Below are 20,272 nucleotides of genomic sequence, written 5' to 3'. Positions count from 1 at the left end.
CAGAGTGTACCATTCTTACTTTAGAAGATATATTGAGAGCTTGTGTGATCGATTTCAAGGATAGTTGGTATAATCACCTTCCTCTTATAGAGTTCTCCTACAACAATATCTAGCATTATAATATTCAGATGCCCCCTTATAAGAAACTATATAGGCGTATATATAAATCTCTAGCTGGTTGGTTTGAAGTAGGTGAAGCAGCCTTGATAAGGACAGATTTGGTTCATGATTCCATGGAAAAATTTTGCTCATTGAAGATAGACTTAAGAAAATCTACAATCACAAGAAGTCATATGCAGATCTAAGGAGAAGACACATGGATTTCCAAATTAATGATTGGGTTTTCCTGAAAGTGTCACCTATGAAGGGGGTGATGAGACTTTACAATAAAGGAAAGACCAGTCTTAGATATATAGGCCCTTACAAGATGTTGAAAAGAGTTGGTAAAGTGTCTTATGAGTAAGAATTGACAGCAGAACGAATGCATCCGGTCTTCTACGATTCATTGTTTAAGAAGTGTATAGGTGATCCAGCATCTATAGTACCATTGGAAAGTCTGGCTGTGAAGGAAAATCTTACTTAATAGGATGTGCCAATTAAGATTCTTGATCGTCAAGTTCGAATGTTGAGAAACAAAGAAGTCTCTTTAAGATTTTGTGGAGGAGTCAGTCCGTGGAGATACTTGCGAAGCAGAAGAAGCCATGAAGGCCAAGTATCCTCATCTCTCTCCTTTTGACTCAATTCCAGCATGATGTAGTACTTAATCTCTAGATTTTCAGTCATTCATGCATATATTCAGAATTAGTATCATGTTCTTTCAGGAGTACTTACATATTCAGCGTATATGCATGTTCTTAGAACTTATTTCAGATAGATTTTAGTTTCCAGTATTTAGTGGTACGGTTGCAGCTTTTCCCCTCCAAATTAAACTATTTTAGTCTTCATTTAAGGACAAATGTTCCTAAGGGGGAGATAGTGTTACACCATATATTCTAGATAAAACATATTGTAGAAATCAGAAGTTGCAGGTTCCACTGACGGGCACCACCCATTGACCGTAGGGTGACCCACAAACTGTAGGTGGGGTCCGTGGGTGGCCACTGGCAGCCCACCCAGAAACAATCCAAAAAGTATCTAAGGGTTGGCCAATGGTCTGACCCATAGACCATAAGTCAGACCATGGTCCATGGTCCTGGTCCATTGATCAGACCCCTAAACATCCCCCCTCTGAATCCAGTCGGCGGTTGACAAGACTGTCAGTCCGTAGTTGGCCAAACAACTTTTAAGTACGGGTACGTTTGGTATTTTTCTTATGTGTTAGACCCCTAAACTACATCGTTTAACCCATAAACTATGTTGTATTATTCATTTTATCCTAGTATTTAATTAGAACTTACCCTAGTCAATTCATTCTCCGAAAATTTATCAAGTTGAACAAAAAGAAAGAGAAAGAGTCGACCAACCCTCTCCAAGAAAGCAACAAGATTTTCTTCAGTTCTAGCCCCAATATCAAAAAAATTCTCCATGAATTTCGTCATCAAGTATGTGGGATTTCACTAGTTGGTTCATTTCCCCCATTAGATCCTTAGAAAATAGTTGATTTTTCATCTACAAGTCGTCACTATTTTAAAATTGAATAAATTTTAACTAAACAATGATTGTCACTGAATCCCATATTGATTAGAGACAATGAAATAATCTTCACTAATTGCTTATTTAATAGTGATAAAAACTAACATCACAAATAAGTATACAATTTTTGGCTAAATCTTACAACCTTTAACCACGAACATTTATTTTTCGATTATGTAACATGTTATTTTTATGACGAAACATTTTTCGTATAAAAAAGTTATATCTATCTCAAGACAAACTAGTTCGTCATAAATTGAATGCATTATTAGTAACAATATAATATGTCACTAATAACTAAAAACTTGTCTCTCATGACACTCAATAAATGGCACCAATTTTTTTTGGTGGAACATTTGAGTGGACAAAATTTGCTACGATATTATACGTTTTGTCACTAACAATATATTGATCATGCATTTAAATAAGAAATAAAGTTTTGTCACAAAAGATGAATAATTAGTAATGAATTTTGTGTCGCACCTAATAATTTTGAAGCTAATATCACATTTATTGTAGTGTCCCGCGAGGCCAGCCGCTCGCGAATGCGACAGCAAGCACGTGAGACCAAGATGCTAGTCGTTCGTGCTTAAAATATTTTGTTCCCAAAAGTGTTTGTGGCAACATACCCATTGTCTCCACTATATTATAATTGGTGGAAAACATGTCCCTACTATGTTTAAATATGTATAAGATTGATTAAAAATCAAAAAAAAAAAGGAAAAACAAAATTAATATTATGGTACTGCTTAAATTTCAATGAAAAAGTACTGCCGCATAAAAAAAGCTCATACAATTTTCACTGTAATTATTCATATGCTCATACAATATATCATCCTACATACCCTAACTATTGATGTTCATTGAAATTTAACCTTAAAAATCCAACATTTGAAGAATCCAGTGTAACGGGTGGGTTTCGTTGTTATAGAAATGTTAATGGGGAAAAATCGGGGCCGGAAAAAACTTTTTCATACTACTAGGATTTTCCCAACCTTGTCCAGATATTGAGGAATTTAAAGTCATCAAGGTGTAAGGTAATCTGGTAGCAATCATGTGGAGTAAATGCGGATTTGATTACATAATCGGTTAGATAACTCATTAAGGAATCTGTACGACTTTACGACAATGAATTTTGTATAAGTAGATCATCGGGAATCGATCTTGGCGTTCAGGTAACTTTCTGAGCATAGTGGGTTAAGGGTCTGTTGTTAAAAGGGGAAATAAAATTCCCTTAAGGAGCTCACTGCCTCGCTTCGTGCCGTTGCAGTAGGATTCTTGCTACTGCAACAATGCCGCTACAGCGGGAGGGGTGTCACTGTAGCGAACGAGGCGGAGATGGAATTAAGGATCTTGGGATTTTTTCAAGACAAGCTCACTGGTTCCTTTTGTGCCGCTGCAAAAGGATTAGTGTCACTACATAGATGCCACTACAACGGGATAGATGTCGCTGTAGTGGGATGACGAGTTTAAGATTCCTAAATAAAATCCTTAGACAACCATATTTTGTATTTTTTGACTTTTTGAGTTAAGAGACGACTCTTGGGCTATTCCAACTCGCTATCCATCATTTTTGAAGCTAGATAAGCTTTGTTACTCCCCGAACTCATTTTTTGATCCATAGAACGTTTTAGAATGGATAAAATATTGATGAGGAAGGATTTGTTTTTAAGAAGCCTATGTTGGAATTAACCCTAATTGACTAGTTGGGGTCATGGGTTTTGAACTAGGGTTCATAGATTGTGAATTTTCCTAGATTTTAGTGTTTCTTTGTTGATTTCTATGTATAAATTATTGATTATAGACCACGAACCAGCGGAACGAATCTATAAATTGAAGGATAAGGTTGTCTAGGGTGTCAAGCTAGTTCTGAGGTAAGTGATGGTTGTGATTCTATAGTTGTGTGATATACGCTTGCTTTTCTTTGTTGTGATACTTGTATATGTATCCATGTTGCAATATTGATCATAGATGTTGAAAAGGGAGATATGAATATTTATACCATGAAAACGAGAATTGAATGTTTGATCTTGATGTTTGATAGGGATCGGCTGTCATATTTTGGTACTCTAACTTGGATCAGATTGCCAGATTCTGGCATGCTTATTGGGATCGATTGCCACGTTTCGACATAAAAATGGGATCGGATTGCCATGTTTCGGCACAGTTAAAGTTTGTGTTTGGGTTCTGTGAGAGTACGAACTATGTGATGAAGCATGCGAATTGTGATACTTATTTTTATGATAATATTGAATTTGTTGTTATTTATGCATGTGTTGTAATGATGTAATTGCTTGTTTGTATTACAATAGTAAGATAGCCATGTGATACTACCAGTACACTGTGGTTGCGTACTAATTCTGCACTTGCTCTTATTTTTGTTGAGTACAAGGCATCTTCACGCAACTGTTGACAGACCTTGCTTATGACATCGGTGATCTCTTTAAGTTCAAGGGTGAGCCACATTATTTTCTCTTTAGTCTATGTCCACCATTTTAGACATAGACATTGCTTTAGTTAGTTTATAGTTCGTTAGTAATCTCTTGTTAGATATGGATATTGTTATAGTTATGGTACATTTCCTTTCAGATTCTAGGTTTATCGTCCACATTGTTAGTTAATTACTAGATCATTATTCAATAATGGAACCTTGCCTATTTAACTTGCTTCAGTAACTTAAATACCTTAGTTTTAAAGTTCTTGCTTTAGTTAGTTGTTAGTAGTGGTTCTCCCACCGAGTTGTAGTGTGAGTTCAAATCACATTAATCTGGATCGTCTCAAAGATGATATCAGATCCTAGGTTCGTTGATCTCGATGTACCTAAATGAGTCAAATAGAATCTCGCGGAATGTTACGGGGATGACTTCGCTTTTCTTCGAGAGGCTATAGGACTTTACGAAATCTCCACTTCTAATCTTGTCTACTTCGAGCTATGACTTTGTTCCAATTGGTATCAGGCGATTCAAATTGGTATCTAACTTCTTTCACTGTTCTATCTGCAGATGGTTAATACTAGGTATAGTGGTGTTAGGCCCGTAGCTCCTGCTGATACTCCAGTTGAAGAACCCATAGTGAGAGGTCGCGGTCAAGGCATAGGTAGAGGAAGATCTAAGGGTAGAGGTTGCGGGAGAGTTGCGCCTGTTGTGGATGACGTATTAAACGATTATGGTCCGGTGGATGAGAACCCTCCGGCACATGAGAAAGTCATAGGAGAAGATGGGGACGTTGATGATATTGAAGAGGTTGATCAAGGTGAAGAAGGGCAAGCTGAATTCATAGGAATTTCTCTCATTGATCCGGTGTTAGCTCAACAGATCATGTCTTTTTTAAAAGTGGCTGGTCCAGGGATAATTTCACCTACTCAAGCACCCGCGAATCCCCATGTTGCTAACAATGAGCCTAAGCTAGTTGGGGATAGAGGTAACGATGCCTTCTTCCATCCTTTGTTGGGTTCCTTGATGACCGGTAATAAGCGTGATATGTTGACCGGTAATGAGCGTGATATGTTGACCAAGTTCTTGAAGCTCAAGCCCCCGATAATTCTTGGTTCGAAGATAGCGAGTGTTTATGAGTTCATAGTGGATTGTGATAAGAGGTTGCATAAGTTTGGTATCATTCACCAACATGGAGTTGAGTCTGTGTCCTTTAAACTTCAACGTGAGGCTAATCAATGGTGGAGAGCTTACATGGAATGCAGAGCCTTTACATTACCTCCACTTACTTTGACCCAATTTCATGTCTTATTTTAAGAAAAATATGTGCTTAGGACTTTGAGAGATCGCAAGAAGAATGACGTTGTGACACTAGAGCAGGGTAGTATGTTTGTGACTGCTTATGAATCAAAGTTCAAACCTTTATCTAGATATTCTACACAGCTGGTTACCACAGAAGAGGAGAGGATCCTGTTGTTTATTCGAGGTTTTGATTATAAGCTACAAGTGTTATCTGTTCACATGACTTCTGCAGGAAGGAGTTGCAATGAAGTGACCGATTATGTCATGAAAGTTCTGAGGGTGAAGAGAGACATCAACTTAAGGTGTAGGCTAAGACAGCCAAGAATTTTTGAAATTTTGAGGGATCCTATGCTAGAGGATCTGGTCGACCTACACTTGCGGCCAAGACAATGTAGTCCGACATGCATGCCTCTACCGGTAACTATTCGGGAACTCGTTCTAATAATTTGTTAGCTTATTAGAGTGTTGGCACGTGGCTGTCAGCATACCATCTCGAGGGCGCACATTCTTTAGTTGTGGAAAACTTGGACACATGATGAGAAACTGCCCATAGTCGCGTCCGCTTGAGCCTAGACAACAACTTTCTTGAGCAGTTGTATCCGCGGAAAATGGTAATAAAGGTAGGGGATGTCCACAAGTAGGACGAGGAGGAAATCACAGTTGTCGTGGAGCTAGAGGAAATGGTAATGAAGGTAGAGGTTATGTGCAACTAGGCGGGGAGGTAGCTCGAGTGGATAATATAGCTCAATGTTATACCTTTCCAGGCAAAGATGAGGTAGAGGCGTCTGATGCATTAATCACATGAACTATTCTTGTTTGCAATCGAATGGCTAATGTATTATTTGATCCAGGTTTAACCTATTCTTATGTGTCTGTGAGATTCACCTCTGATTTTGAGATGTTGTGTGATATGCTTTATGTTTCTATACATGTTTCTACCCCGGTTGGTGACGTCACAGTCACCCATGTTTATCGTGTTTGCCCTATTTTGTTTATGAGATTTTAGACATGGGACGATTTGGTGATTTTTGATATGGCTGACTTCAACATAATCTTAGGCGTGACTTGGTTGTCTCCCCATTATGATGTTCTTAATTGTAATACTAAGTTTATGACTCTAGAAATTTCGGAAAGGGAAAAATTAGATTTGGAAGAGGTGTACAAGCCTAACCAAGTTAAGATTATATTCTCCATCCAGGCTAGTAAAATAGTAGAGCAAGGTTGTTTAGCTTATTTGGCTAATGTCAGGGCTATTAAGAGGGATGTTCCATCCATTAGGTCTATTATGGTGGTGTCCGAATTTAGTGAAGTGTTTCCAAATGATTTGTCCGGCATGCCTCCGGATAAAGACATTGATTTTTGTATTGACTTAGATCCTGGTATGCGACTCATTTATATCAATCCGTATCGCAGGACTCTAACGGAGTTAAGAGAGCTTAAGGCTCAATGCCAAGAGCTTCTTAATAAAGGTTGTATTCGACCTAGTGCTTCCCCATGGGGTGCTCTGGTTAATTTGTTAAGAAAAAGGATGGTGGCATGAGGATGTTCATAGATTACCAACAACTAAATAAGGTCACTATTCGGAATAAGTATCCCTTGCTTTGGATAGATGATCTTTTTGACCAATTAAAAGATGCATAGGTCTTCTCTAAAAATTTATTTAAGATCCGGATACCATCAATTGAACATTAAGCCCAAAGATATACCAAAGATGGGTTTACGATTCGTTATGAGCACTATGAATTTTTGGTTATGTCGGTCATGAGCTTGATGAATGTAGTATTCAAGCCCTTTATTGACTCTTTTGTGATAGTTTTTATTGATGACATTTTTGTTTATATGTAAAGTGAAGAAGAGCACGCTAACCATCTTCGTACTATTATGCGTATCCTTGGAATGCAAAAGTTATATGAAAATTTTTCCAAGTGTGAATTTTGGTTGAAGTCGGTTTCATTTTTTGGGCATGTGGTGTCAAAATAAGTGGTAAGGGTAGATCCCCAAAAGGTTGAAACAATTGAGAATTGGATACGAACTAGTTCGTTGACGGAAGTAGGAATTTTGTGGGACTTGCTAGTTACAATCGTCATTTCGTTAGTGTTATGGCGTAATTTTACTATTTTAAAAAAATTACTTTTTGAAATGTTTCTAAGTATAAACAATTTGAGAAAAATACTTAGAAAAGAGTTGCCACTTAATTTTTTAAAGAACATACGAAAACTTAATTTAAAAACATTTTGACAGATCAAAACTTAATATATTTAGAGAAAATGGGTAAGAGGTTCTTATTTACGCTTTAAGAAGGTTTTTTAGGCATTTGAAGTGTGCGCTAACACGCAGTTATCCTATGACTTAGGTTATTTTTTACTATTCTTAGGAATATGATTTAATATAATGTAATAATTAACAATATTCCATCAACTTTACGAAAATATTTAAACAAAATATAATTTTTACTTTATTTTAAGAAAATGAAATCATAATTAGAATTTTCGAAATTTATTATAAGTGAATAGAATATAATAAAATTAGATTATTATTATTATTATTTTGAATCATTTTAAAAGATAATAACTCAAACCAAATTGATCAATTTAAGCATGAAAACCAATTTCAAATTAATAAAAGAATAAAAGCTTCGCCTAGCTTACAACAATTTATAAAAGGGAAAGGGGTCAAAAATATCCTCCAACTTCGATTTATTGCTTAAATTTACACTTGTCGTTAAAATGAAGTTAATTTTACCCCTTTCGTCACTAATTTCACCAAATTTATCCCTCATTTGACGGATTGACCCAAATTGACGCGTTTTTTTTTAAAAAAAAAACTTATTCCTTATTTAACCCAATAACCCCACTCCATTTAAAATAACCGGATCCAATTTTCCAAATCTCTAATTCCCATTTACCCATTCTCTGAAATTTCCTTCAATTTTTGTAGTACATCTATTTGAGTCTTCCCTTTGTTGTTGTGTTCTCAGTCGTCTCTTCTGCTTTTTTTATGTGGTGGGATTTATATATTCTACTCTATGTAAGTATATGGATGTGCAGTTGGTATATGCAAGCTACCTAATGAATAATATAGAATAGGTTTTGAGGGGGCTTTAAAAGTTTTTTTTTGTGTTTGCAGCCGCCTTCTGCATCTCCATGCTCTATGAATGTGCCGAATGGGGAGAGTAATTGTTGAGGTTGTACCAGAAGGGTGGCTTGCAACTTGATGACCAAGATTCCACTTTTACCAATCAACCGTCGTCCTCTTCTCTCTTCTTAGTTTTTGGAGAATGGGTATATGGGAATAGGAGATTTGAGAGAATAAGTCGGATTATTATAAATAGAGTAGGGTTATTGGGTTAAAATAAGGAATATCGTTTTTTTTTTAAATCTAGTCAATTTGGATCGATCAATCAAATGAGGGGTAAATTTGGTGAAATTAGTAACGGAAGGGGTAAAATAAACTTCATTTTAACTGCGAGGTTAAATTTAAAGAATAGATCAAAGTTGGAGGATATTTTTTATCCTTTTCCCTTTTTAAAAATAGTAAATTGCGGTTAAGTGAAAAACATTAAAGAATATATTTTTTAAGGACATAGATTTGACTTAACTAAAGATATTAATTCTACTGATATACTTGACATAAAAATAAATTATTGCAAAAAATGTTGAAATAGTAAACCAACATAAAGAAAAATAACTCATCTTTTAGGGGATTTAAGTAAGTTAATTATCAGTTCTAAAGTTAGAGTAAAATAACATTAGTCAACATAATCAAAACAATTATGAGAGTGAAAGAGGTGGTGAAATTGGGCCCCTATTGGGCCAATTTCGCTGCAATTTTTTGGGTTTTAACCCAATCCCGTTATTGTATACATTGTCTGTATATAAGTGTATATCGGCATGTATACCAGCTATTTCCATGTATTTCTTACTTCCGAACACCTGTATTTTGCCTCAACCCTATAATTTCACCTTTTTCGACCTTTATATCGATGAATAATGAATGTATACAACCATTTTTGGGTATTTTTGGGACCTGTCTCAGCTTCCAATTTCTTTGAACATTTAAGAGGCTGACTCAAACAAAATTCAATCCTCTATGTCTCAGCTCGAGAATGCAAGAGAGAAGTCCTCCATGGACTCAGAAGGCTCATACAAACAAAAAGAAAGAAAAAATATGAATCAATGCCAAACCAAAACAGCTGGAACTAACAAATGTAAAATCCAAATCAAATACACCATGCAAAGAAAAGTAACAACTTATGTCTTTCTTGGAAAGATACACAAAATATTATTATGAAATAAAAGAAGATAGTCACTTAAGATAATAGTATATATAAGCTATGTTCGAGTTGTATTTGAGCTTTTGAAAACATGAACAATTCTAGGAAATTGGCTTTCACCAAGAGATACAGAAAAATCTAAATGCTAGGAAAATAGGAACTCACGGCTAAGACAAGACAGAGGCAACAAACTACCGAACTAAACAAAATAAACTCAGAGAAATGATCACAATTTTTACAATCAAAGGCACCAAGATGAACAAATAAGCATGTATTTAGCATAATTAGGCTATCTGACTAGTTTAATACAAAGTAGAAAACGAAAGAAGTTAAAGAAGTCATGTTTAACTAGTGAAACAACGAAATTAGATATAAAACAAGACAATCATGTTCCAAGTCTCATTTTTGAAGCCAAAATGATTCTAGCATGTAAATGACTAGACACATATAAGAATAAGCTAACAATGAGCATACGGGTCAAGCCAAAATTAGATTATGACGAGTTATGAACATTATAATAACAACTGAAAAATAAGAGAAACACAACCAACATTTAGGTTGGCCAGAGCATGAATGAATACTATGAGATTTGGCTGACAGATGGGCATTTAAAAAGTACGGAGAGGAAGACTCAGAACACAAGAAAACAAAGAAGAAACTGAACTGCATAGTTAATAATCTTGGAATGGAAACTAAATAAACTTCAAATCCATTTTTAGACACAACAAAGCATAGATTTAACTACAGTATAGATACAAATCTAATTAATGAACTAATTGATATGGGATTCAAACTCGCTGCCCAAAACTTATAAGAAAACAAGACTATGGACAAGCTAACCACAAAACCAACATTCTCTCATTGACAATCCTTGCATAGAGTATCGAATACACAAAATATGCTACATTGAAACGGAGTATAAAAGGAAGCGAGGATACCTTTCTTGGAACAACGCTTTAGGACGATGAGCTAAACCTTGAGGAACTTCCACCACCTGAATCGATTCCAATGAGCTCCGGCGAGCAAAATTGCTCCGAGAAAGAGGAGAAAAAACTGAAAATTCCTCTATGTTTTTGATAGAGTATTCCACCTAAAATGCTCTTGTTTTTGAGTAACAAAGATCAATACTTCAAAATCCCCTTGTTTTCTGTCTCTACTTTTTCCCACAACAAATTCTTTTTTGCCCCCGATTTTCTCCCCTCAACACTAAAGAAGATGGATGTTTATATAGAGGAATTTGGGGTTGGTTTAGGGAGAAAACTCGTTTGATTTTGAAATTTATTCGTTCTTTTTCGAGGCAACAGTAAAGAGGGATGGAGAGTTGTATTTTTCTCTGAAACTCAGCGAAAAAAGAGGGAAAAAGGGACGGGACGAGTATGGGGCGTTGCAGCAAAAGGAGACGTGGCTTTTTTCCGAGTTTTCTTGATTAATGCGGCGTTTCTGAGTGATTGACGATAGAGAAGAAGAACAGGGTCGGTCGGGTCGGGTCGGCTACTGTATGTTGTATGCATATGGGATCTTTTGGTATTGTTAATGGGCTGATAGGAATAATTGGATTGTAGAGAAAATGAATTGGGTTGGACTGGGTAAAGGTAAAACTTACATAAATTTCATAGTGTAAAATTTAAATTATTTTCTATCTCTATTCTTTTTCTAATTACACAAATTTCACATCTTTTAGGTATTTCAGATGCATAATTAAAGATCTAGATACATTATTATTGATAAATTATGTATCAATTTGTTACACTTATTAGGGGGAAAAATGAAAAGTCAAATTAAGGTCTCTAGTATTTGCGCAAATTAAGGGGAAAAACTGCAAAATAAATTAAAATCCCATAAATTGCTATATTTCATTCAAAATTATTGTCAAGAATTTAATATTGTAACAAATCAAAACAATCACAAATTAAATTCTTATTCTTGTTCGTTGTTCTCTCTATTCCATTCATTAGCTAAAAAAATCATACGATACATAATGAATATTTTAATTTTTCTTACGTATATTCTTACTTTCAATCATACATAGATAAATATATGAGAATGCACACATGATATTGTTAGTAACAGATTATATTGATTGATAAAATTTGTCTTGTTCGATGCAGGAAACATTCTCAAGTTTCATGCACATAAACAATTATTGAAGAACAGTTTTTCTGCATTTCCAATTCTGGTGGCAGAATTCTTCATCCATGGGCTTAACCTAAAAGCATGCACATGAGATAGTGCGTCTAGTTTAGATCCTCTGAAAGTACATTTCTTATATTTGCCAACGAAAAGTGATATGAAACCTGCTTGATATGTACAATGTCAATTCTTAATCCCTAATTATCCAGCCAAAAAATCTTTCAGATTTGATTCAAAAAAAATTTGTTGTAATTTTGGATAATCTAGGTAAGTTGTGAAGGATAAAAAAGTGATGAAACTGTTGTTGGACAGATGATTTCTTTTGTGGATCTTCAAGTTTATCCAATATCCTTTCAATTTTGATCCAAGATTGTTGAAAATTTTGAGATTAAAGCTTTTTGTCCTATAGTTTATTGAAGATCCTTTAAATTTGATTCAAACAATTTGAAAAATTTTGAGCTTCAAAATTATTCTCCTAATTCATCGAAGATCCTTTTATTTTGATTCAAAACTATCAAAATTTTAGAAAAGATACATCATGAAGATTCTTTTAAGTGTTGTATATCTACTGATACATTAAATAAGAAATTGTTGCCCATAAGATTATAGGTTTGAAATCGATACGTTATTGTTTGATAATAGTTATATGTATCAGATACATTTAGTATGTATTTGAATTTACATATCATGTGTAAAAGATAAGTGCATGATACATTATTATTTATGTATCGTATTTAGTTTGAAAAATACTATATATCTTTTTAGAAAGACATTATACCTGTAATTGCTCGAAATAGTATGTTTTTTGGTGTGTGATACATGATACAAAGTCTATATATTAAGTACAATTTATATTGAACATGATAAACACTAATTAAAGATTCAACAACATTATAGTTATATATTAATACCTTAAAAATGAACATGGCACACGGAATAAAACAAAGGTTATTGTAGCAGTGATGAACCGAATAAGTGTTAAAGACTAATGTATTAATCAAAAGAGGCGAGATACGTTGAAAGTAAGTCCAAAAATTTGAAAGATCGAACCAGCGGAATGAAGTGTACGAAGATCGCCATTAGAAATTCCTGAAACCATTCCAAATACACTCCATGATGAACTCTATGTATTAGCAATGTTTTTTCACCTCTATTCCATAAAGAGACTGGGAGTAAAAGATTCAGTAATTTTTTAAATGATTTTTTTAAAAAAAAAAACTTTTGAAAACTGAAGGATTGAAGTAAATCAACTTCTTGAATAACTTGAAATCATTAATTGGAAAGAGAAACAATTTTAAGTTAAAAAATTGATTAATGAAAGTAACTACGAAGAGATTTGTGGAGTGAAAAAAGGAAGAAAATCATGAGTAGGAGATTTCAAATTAATGTGATTAGAAAGTATCTTAATATTTAGTTGATACATAATGATAAAAAAAAGAGTAACTATGCTCAATATAAATTGATAATCGATAAAATCTTACAGATATTTATATTTGATACTAAATGCCCACTAATTGAATATAATATAAAAATTGTCCAACACTTAAACATGATATAAAAATTGTCCAACACTTAAACATGATACAAATAATGGATTACAGTTAAATTAGTAACTTCCAATGTATAATTTGTGTGTATTTGATACATTTTAGTAAATTTTGTTTATCTGATACACACTCTAATAGTGCAAATTAGTACAACAATAAATATTATTTTTGTATCGATAACTTCACATATAATTATAAAAACTCCACAGATGATACAAATTTGCTCGCTACTATTGAACATTATTTTTGTAATTTATCATAATGTTGTAATGAACATTACACATTAATTTAATAAAAATAAAAATAACTAGATACATTAAAAATTTGAATCCATATATATATAAAAAAAGATGAATAAGAAATAATCAAAAAAAATCCAACAATCTGATCTGCTTCTCTTTAACCTTCTCAACATATCGATAATGTATCAAAATGTTGTTGCATTTGTGGTTGTCCATTGGATGCAATAAAAAGTTTGTCAATACATTGTCGTAGCAAGTCTACCATCACTGACATTTTGGAGGAGGACAGATGGACCCCAAGATCTCATATTAATATTAGAAGAATTTAGTAGATTAACCCCAATACTAAATGAAGGGGACTGTCCCATTTGTATTAGGAAAAAATTCTTGAACAAAATGGATCTACCCATTCACATGTTGAAATTGATGGACTTGAGAGAGAGAATTCTTTTGAAAATCAAATTAATTTGAAAATTGTAACGACTAAGAATGTGGAGTGAATTTAGGGAGAGAAAAGACGAGCAAAAAGGTGGGTTTTGGCTGGTGAATCTTATGTATCTGAAAATTTTATGAATTATAAGAAATAAGGGATTTATAAAATATTTCAAAAAGGTAGGGAAAAATGGAGAATAAGATGAGTAACATTGTGTATATAAGTAATTTATCCATTATAAAGTGGGAACTAGGGTGAAAATAATAAAAGTGGGCTGGAAATTGGCCCATGTTTGGTCAAGTAGAGCAAAATATTGGTTAAAATGATTTTAAAAAATAACCAAATAAATTGCAAATCGGTTAACTTGGATAAGACGAATTAATATCAATTAAATAACGAGCTTCTTAATCTTAACTGAATAAAATAATAAACTTGATTATAAAGTAATAACTAAAAAATTATATGCCAACTTAAAATAAAATTATTTAATAAAATATTCAACTAAAAAGTAAAATCTTTTGAGATGGTTTTCGAATATTCCTAAAATATATTAATAATATATAATTATATAGAACATATAAATCATTTAAAATTATGAAAAAGCGACGAAACTATTTAATATAACTTGCAAACTATATTTACTATTTTATTTTAATTTTAATTTTTTGATAAAACTAATTAATATAAATCGTTTGAAATTTATGAAGCTCTATGATTAATTTATATATTGGAGGGACAAAAAATTGGGTGTCAACAGTTAGGAATTTTGCTTCAATCGCTACTCACTTTGAAAATCTGACCAAAAAGCAGGTACCGTTTCAATAAACTGAAAAATGTGAAGGGAGCTTCCAAAAACTTGAGACTTTTTTGACTACTGCGCCCATTGTGGCATTACCGATTGAGGTTAAGGACTTTATTATTTATTGTGATGCTTCACATTCTGGATTGGGTTCTATGTTGATGCAGGATAAGAATGTCATATCTTATGTCTCGCGTCAACTGAAGGTGCACAAGAGGAATTATCCCACTCATGATTCGGAGTAGACAATAGTGTTATTTGATCTTAAGTTCTGGTGACATTATTTGTATGGAGTTAAGTGTGAGGTATTTACTAATGATCGTAGTTTGCAGCATGTATTCACCCAAATGGATCTGAATTTTAGGCAGCGAAGATGGATGGAATTACTCAAGGATTATGATGTGACTATCAAATACCATCCGGGTAAGGCAAATGTTGTGGTAGACACTTTGATTGAAAAAAACGATAAGTATGGGTAGTTTAGCTCACTTGACTGGAACAAAGAGACTGTTGTCCAAGGGTATTAGAGTGTATGTTTGTGCAGTTTGGCATTTCTGAAAGTGGTGGGTTGTTAGCTAGCGTTGAAGCTTAGTTCATGTTCATAGAGGAAATCAAGGCCAACCAATTTGAAGACGGAGATTTAGATGAGCTTAGAACAAAGATTGCAATAGGTATGTCCTAAAGAACAACTCTAGATGCTAACGGTGTGCTCAACTATAAGGGTAGAATGTGTGTTCCAAGAGTTGATAATTTGATTCTCAAGTTATTGGCGGAGGCTCATGGCTCGAGCTATTCTATTCATCCAAGCGTGACCAAGATGTATAGAGATTCGAAACGTGTGTATTAGTGGTCGGTAAGAGATAAAACAGTGAGAAGTTTCTGGCAAAGTGTAAGAATTGTCAACAAGTGAAATATGAACATCAAAGACCCGCAGGGCTACCTCAAAGGATGACGATCCCGGAATGGAAGTGAGAAATTATATCAATGGATTTTGTGGTTGGTCTTCCCAAGGCTTTGGGGAAATCTGATTCTATTTGGGTTGTAGTTGATAGGTTTACCAAGTCAGAAGGTGGATTATAACATTGAACATTTAGCTAGGATTTATGTAAAGGAAATAGTGAGGCTTCATGGTGTGCCCCTTTCCATCATCTCAGATAGTGGAACCCTTTTAAATTCCAAGTTTTAGCGGAAGTTGCATGATGAATTGGGAACACAACTCACTTTTAGTACAGCCTTACATCCTTAGACGGATGGACAATCAGATATGACTATACAAGTGTTGGAGAACATAGTGAGAGCTTGTATAATTCCCTTTTGAGGGCATTGGGATAAGTTCCTAACCATATGTGAGTTCTCATATAACAATAGTTATAACTCGAGCATTGATATGACACCATTTGAGGCGTTATATGGAGGGGATGTACGTCATCCATAGATGTTTGAATCCGGAAATGTAAAACCATTGGGGGTTGACTTAGTGAAGGACGTTCAAGATTAGGTGAGGAGTATTCAAGCAATATGTCACGATCGGAATCTAGACCCTAGGCGAGATCGGCGCCGTTGACCTCTCACAGGTCGTAGACAAGCCTACTTACGTCATTCTTACTTTACATATGTTAATTTTTGCAAAAAATTTGAAACTTTTTGTTTCTTAACACACTTATAAAAAATATTCTCATGAATACGTAATTGTTCACCAGCAACCATCAACATTAAGCGATAAGCAACTGAAAGAAACAGTCCAATTCTTATTAAGTGTATAATTGCTAAAATGGCACCAACACATAGTCTGAATAAAAACAGGAAAGAAACGCTGTGGAACATGCTCCACTCTAAAACTAAGCTAGAATATAAAACAGCAGCATCCTCAAAAGCATGAGGACCTACCAAAGCCGGATGAATGTTGAATGTCCGGATAACTACAGCGATGATCCTGTAGCTCTATCGTCCACCTGTGCCTGCACCTAAAATAGTAAAGTTTGTATAGGGTTAGTACACACTTGTACTAAGTATGGTTATATTCAAGAACACACCACGGACATGCATGAGAAAAAAAATAGCTCTTTCCCTAACGACATGATTTTTGGAAGTCAAGTCAGTAGACTTGCCAAATCGAGATTAGGAAAGTTAGTGAACTTTGTAAATGGGATTAGGAAGGTCATGCCATGAGAGTAACATCCATCATCATAAGTATTATATTGCACACAACACGTAACATCTTCATATAGTACATAGCATAGCACATAACATATAACACATAGCTTCTTTCATATCATTCATTCATATGCCATGAGACCTTGGAAGTCATGGACTTGACATTAAGACTTTCCAAAATGAGGGCTCAACATATGGGACCTCAACTAGGGAGTCTTCATTAGAAAACACAGAGTCTGCTTCATCCATTCATACGTACTTCATTTCATTTCATTCATAGGCCATTGTGAACACTAGCTATACCTAGGATGTAGTTTAAGACTTTCATCAAGTTTGTAGTGCAATGATCAGGAACAACCTAATGTCATTACCTGAGTCTAGCTCACCTCTTGATTATCCTACCCTAACACCTTCGGTATCATTCATTTCTTTATATGCTTCATTGGAGGTTGTCCTCATTCATTCATTGGGAACTTTAGCTTTAACCGACATAGATCATGTGAGCATCATGAAATCCAGTGTCTCCCCCACACCAAAAAGAGGTGGAATCACCAGCCAAAGTGACTCAATAAGATGCTAGCGTATATGGGAATTTAACCCCGTAAAATCCTTATATTGGAAGTCTAGGTTCAATGACTAGGAGATCTATGGAGACCCATACCCGACAATCTGGACAGTCTCATCTCATGAGAGTTACGTGAACCTTCGCCCTTCTTGAAAGAAGGCATCACCGCTCATAGCTAGCCTATCGGTTCTCATTTGAAAGTTCAATTACATTTCACTCATACGTAATGAAAGTTGGATTCTATTATGAGGACAACATAGCCCATTAGATGATTTCTCATCTCATCATTAGTATTAAATGGTTTAAACTCAACACTTTCATTAGAGTGTTCATAGAGACTGGTCTCTTCATTATCTTACACTCTCCTTGGTGAGTACGTATTGGTAACATTTATTTAGGCTCACTTAAGATTGCTCTCATCATATTCATTAGCCTCATGTCATGTTGTCACCACATTCTTCATTATTAGCAGACTTGCTTTTCATAGTTACTCACCTCTTATTACGTGAATGCTTATTTCATCACTTCATAGTTTATCTCATCATATGCCAATGCACTTGGCCACTTAGTGTATCTTACGCTCATAATTAACCCTCCTAGGGTTCATCGTTTCATTACATACATCTTAGGTTCACTTATTTTTTAATGTATGTTAGACTTATGTGTCTATACATACAAGCCATGGGGCTTTATTCGTAGTTTGCTAAGTGATTATTACTTTCCTAAGATTATGTAGTACAAGACTTATGTATCTTGTATATATGCCAAAATCTTAATTTTTGATCTAAGTAGATGGCATTATTCTTGGATTTTTTACTCACGTATGACTTATGCATCTATAGGGAAATTTGGGCAAGGGAACCCAAATCTTCAATCAGTTGGATATCATTTGTATTTTTCATTAATTTTATTTCTAATATTCATAACATTAGAACACTAAATTAAATCTCATCATTTACATTGAAGGATTAATTTTTTCTATTTTAATTTCACTCTTAGATAACCGAATGGTTGGGGGTTCGAGCCCCCACAACCCCTTTGATTTTTAGAGTTAAATTTGCTACTATAGTGAGGTTGTGGGTTTGAACCCCCACAGCCCCCCCCCCCTTTATTATTATTTTTTTAAATTTCGCTGAGGAGGATGTGAGGTTGTGGGTTCAAACCCCCACAACCCCTCTATATTTATTTTATTTAAATGGGCGAGTGGCAGTGAGGTTTGTGGGATCGAATTCTTACAGCCTCACTTTATTTCCTTGTTATTTCACCTCTCCCTTCAGCGCTGAGGTCGTGGTTTCGATCCCCACGCCTCGCATTTTCTTTTTTCATTATTTCCTCTCCCTTCGCGCGTACTGGGAGGTCGTGGGTTCGAATCCCACGCCTCCCATTTACTTGTTTACTTAATTTTTTTCTCCTTCTCCTCCCCATAGGTCGCGAGTTTGATTCCCAACCAGCCCCATTTCCCTTTTTTTCATAGCGAAAACAGGAGCTAGGATCGAATTCCCCAGCCTCCATTTTCCATTTTCTTTGCCTCACGAAACCAGTAGCTAAGGGGTTCGATTCCCCTTAGCTCCTTCACGTTTTTCTCTTATTTTTCAGCCTTCTCAACATGTGAGGTCTTGGGTTCAATTCCCATTGAACTCACTTATTTATTTCCCTTTTTTAAAAACCCAAAATTTAACCTTATGGGAGAGTATGCAATCTGGAATTTTTTTTTCTTATCATTCTTCACTCATTTTTAGTCACCTCTTTAATGAGTTTACTTAGCTAAAAGAGTGTTATTCAACCCAACATTTTCACTATAATTAACACTACATTGCACACACATTAGACACATAAAATACACCAAAAATACATGAATATTCGACCCCCAAACAGTGGCTAAACCCACTGCCGAAGATGCTCACACAACACCAATTTTTGGTTACACTTGGAATATCGTTTTCGTAATTTCCCTCACATAAAACGTGTTCAGACTTACTATAAATATGTCAATCATGCCTAAGTCTAGCAGCACAACATACCCATCCTACGAATTCGTTTGGGTACTAAGGACAAGGACATACAAAGGGGAACAACCTTAGATTTCAAGAGCTTGAGAAACGTTCGAAGGAAATTACTCTTGGAGAAGAATTCCAGGAGAGAAAACCCATACCTTTTGATGTTATTCAAGCGTGAAGCTGCTTCCCGGAAACTCCTCCAAACTACGCCAAATTTACTTCAACATACACCCCACTCGACGAACCTCTCTTAGCCATGACGTTTTGATTACTTTGTCTTTTACTTAAAAATTCTTGTGAGTTCTTCACGTGTGAAGAACTCTTGATGTATTTTTTAGTTTTTGTTGTGTTTGGCAGAATAACGTGAGAGAGAGGGAGATTGAGAACATGAGAGAGAGTTGAGAAACGTGAGGTAGAGAGTGTTATTAGGATTAGGAGACTAAATTCAAGACTTAGTCAAAATAGGATTTAATAAACTTAATAAAAATCTGATTTATTTTGATTAATTTGTGAAAGGATTTTTTTTCCCTTAATGAATAGATTTTAATTGATGATTAAATCATCAATTCCATGCTCCTAGTGGGGCTCGAACCCGAGTAGCACCACATTTGCGAAATGGGTCACTCTAGGTCGCCCCAAATTCAAAAAGCTATTTTAATTAAATTAATTAATTAATTTATAAATTCCTCAGAATTATTACAATATTACCCTTGTCGTGCAAATGACCATTTTACCCCTAAACCCTCAAAACATAACATTTCTTCAT

The 20,272-nt window shown here is 34.8% G+C and overlaps 1 long non-coding RNA gene across 1 annotated transcript; it reads right to left on the bottom strand.

Moving 5' to 3' along the window:
- Positions 1 to 9,040: 9,040 nt before the first annotated feature.
- On the bottom strand, positions 9,041 to 11,133 carry LOC107014647. Its single transcript, XR_001456262.2, has 2 exons — positions 10,578 to 11,133; positions 9,041 to 9,505 (listed from the first exon to the last, which is right to left on the bottom strand). It is a non-coding gene; the product is annotated as an uncharacterized LOC107014647 (long non-coding RNA).
- Positions 11,134 to 20,272: the final 9,139 nt, after the last annotated feature.

This window comes from Solanum pennellii, chromosome 1 (assembly GCF_001406875.1).
Source record: "Solanum pennellii chromosome 1, SPENNV200".
Taxonomy (NCBI): domain Eukaryota; kingdom Viridiplantae; phylum Streptophyta; class Magnoliopsida; order Solanales; family Solanaceae; genus Solanum; species Solanum pennellii.
Note: the sequence above shows the minus strand (reverse complement) of the source record. Positions and strands in the feature narration are given on the sequence as shown.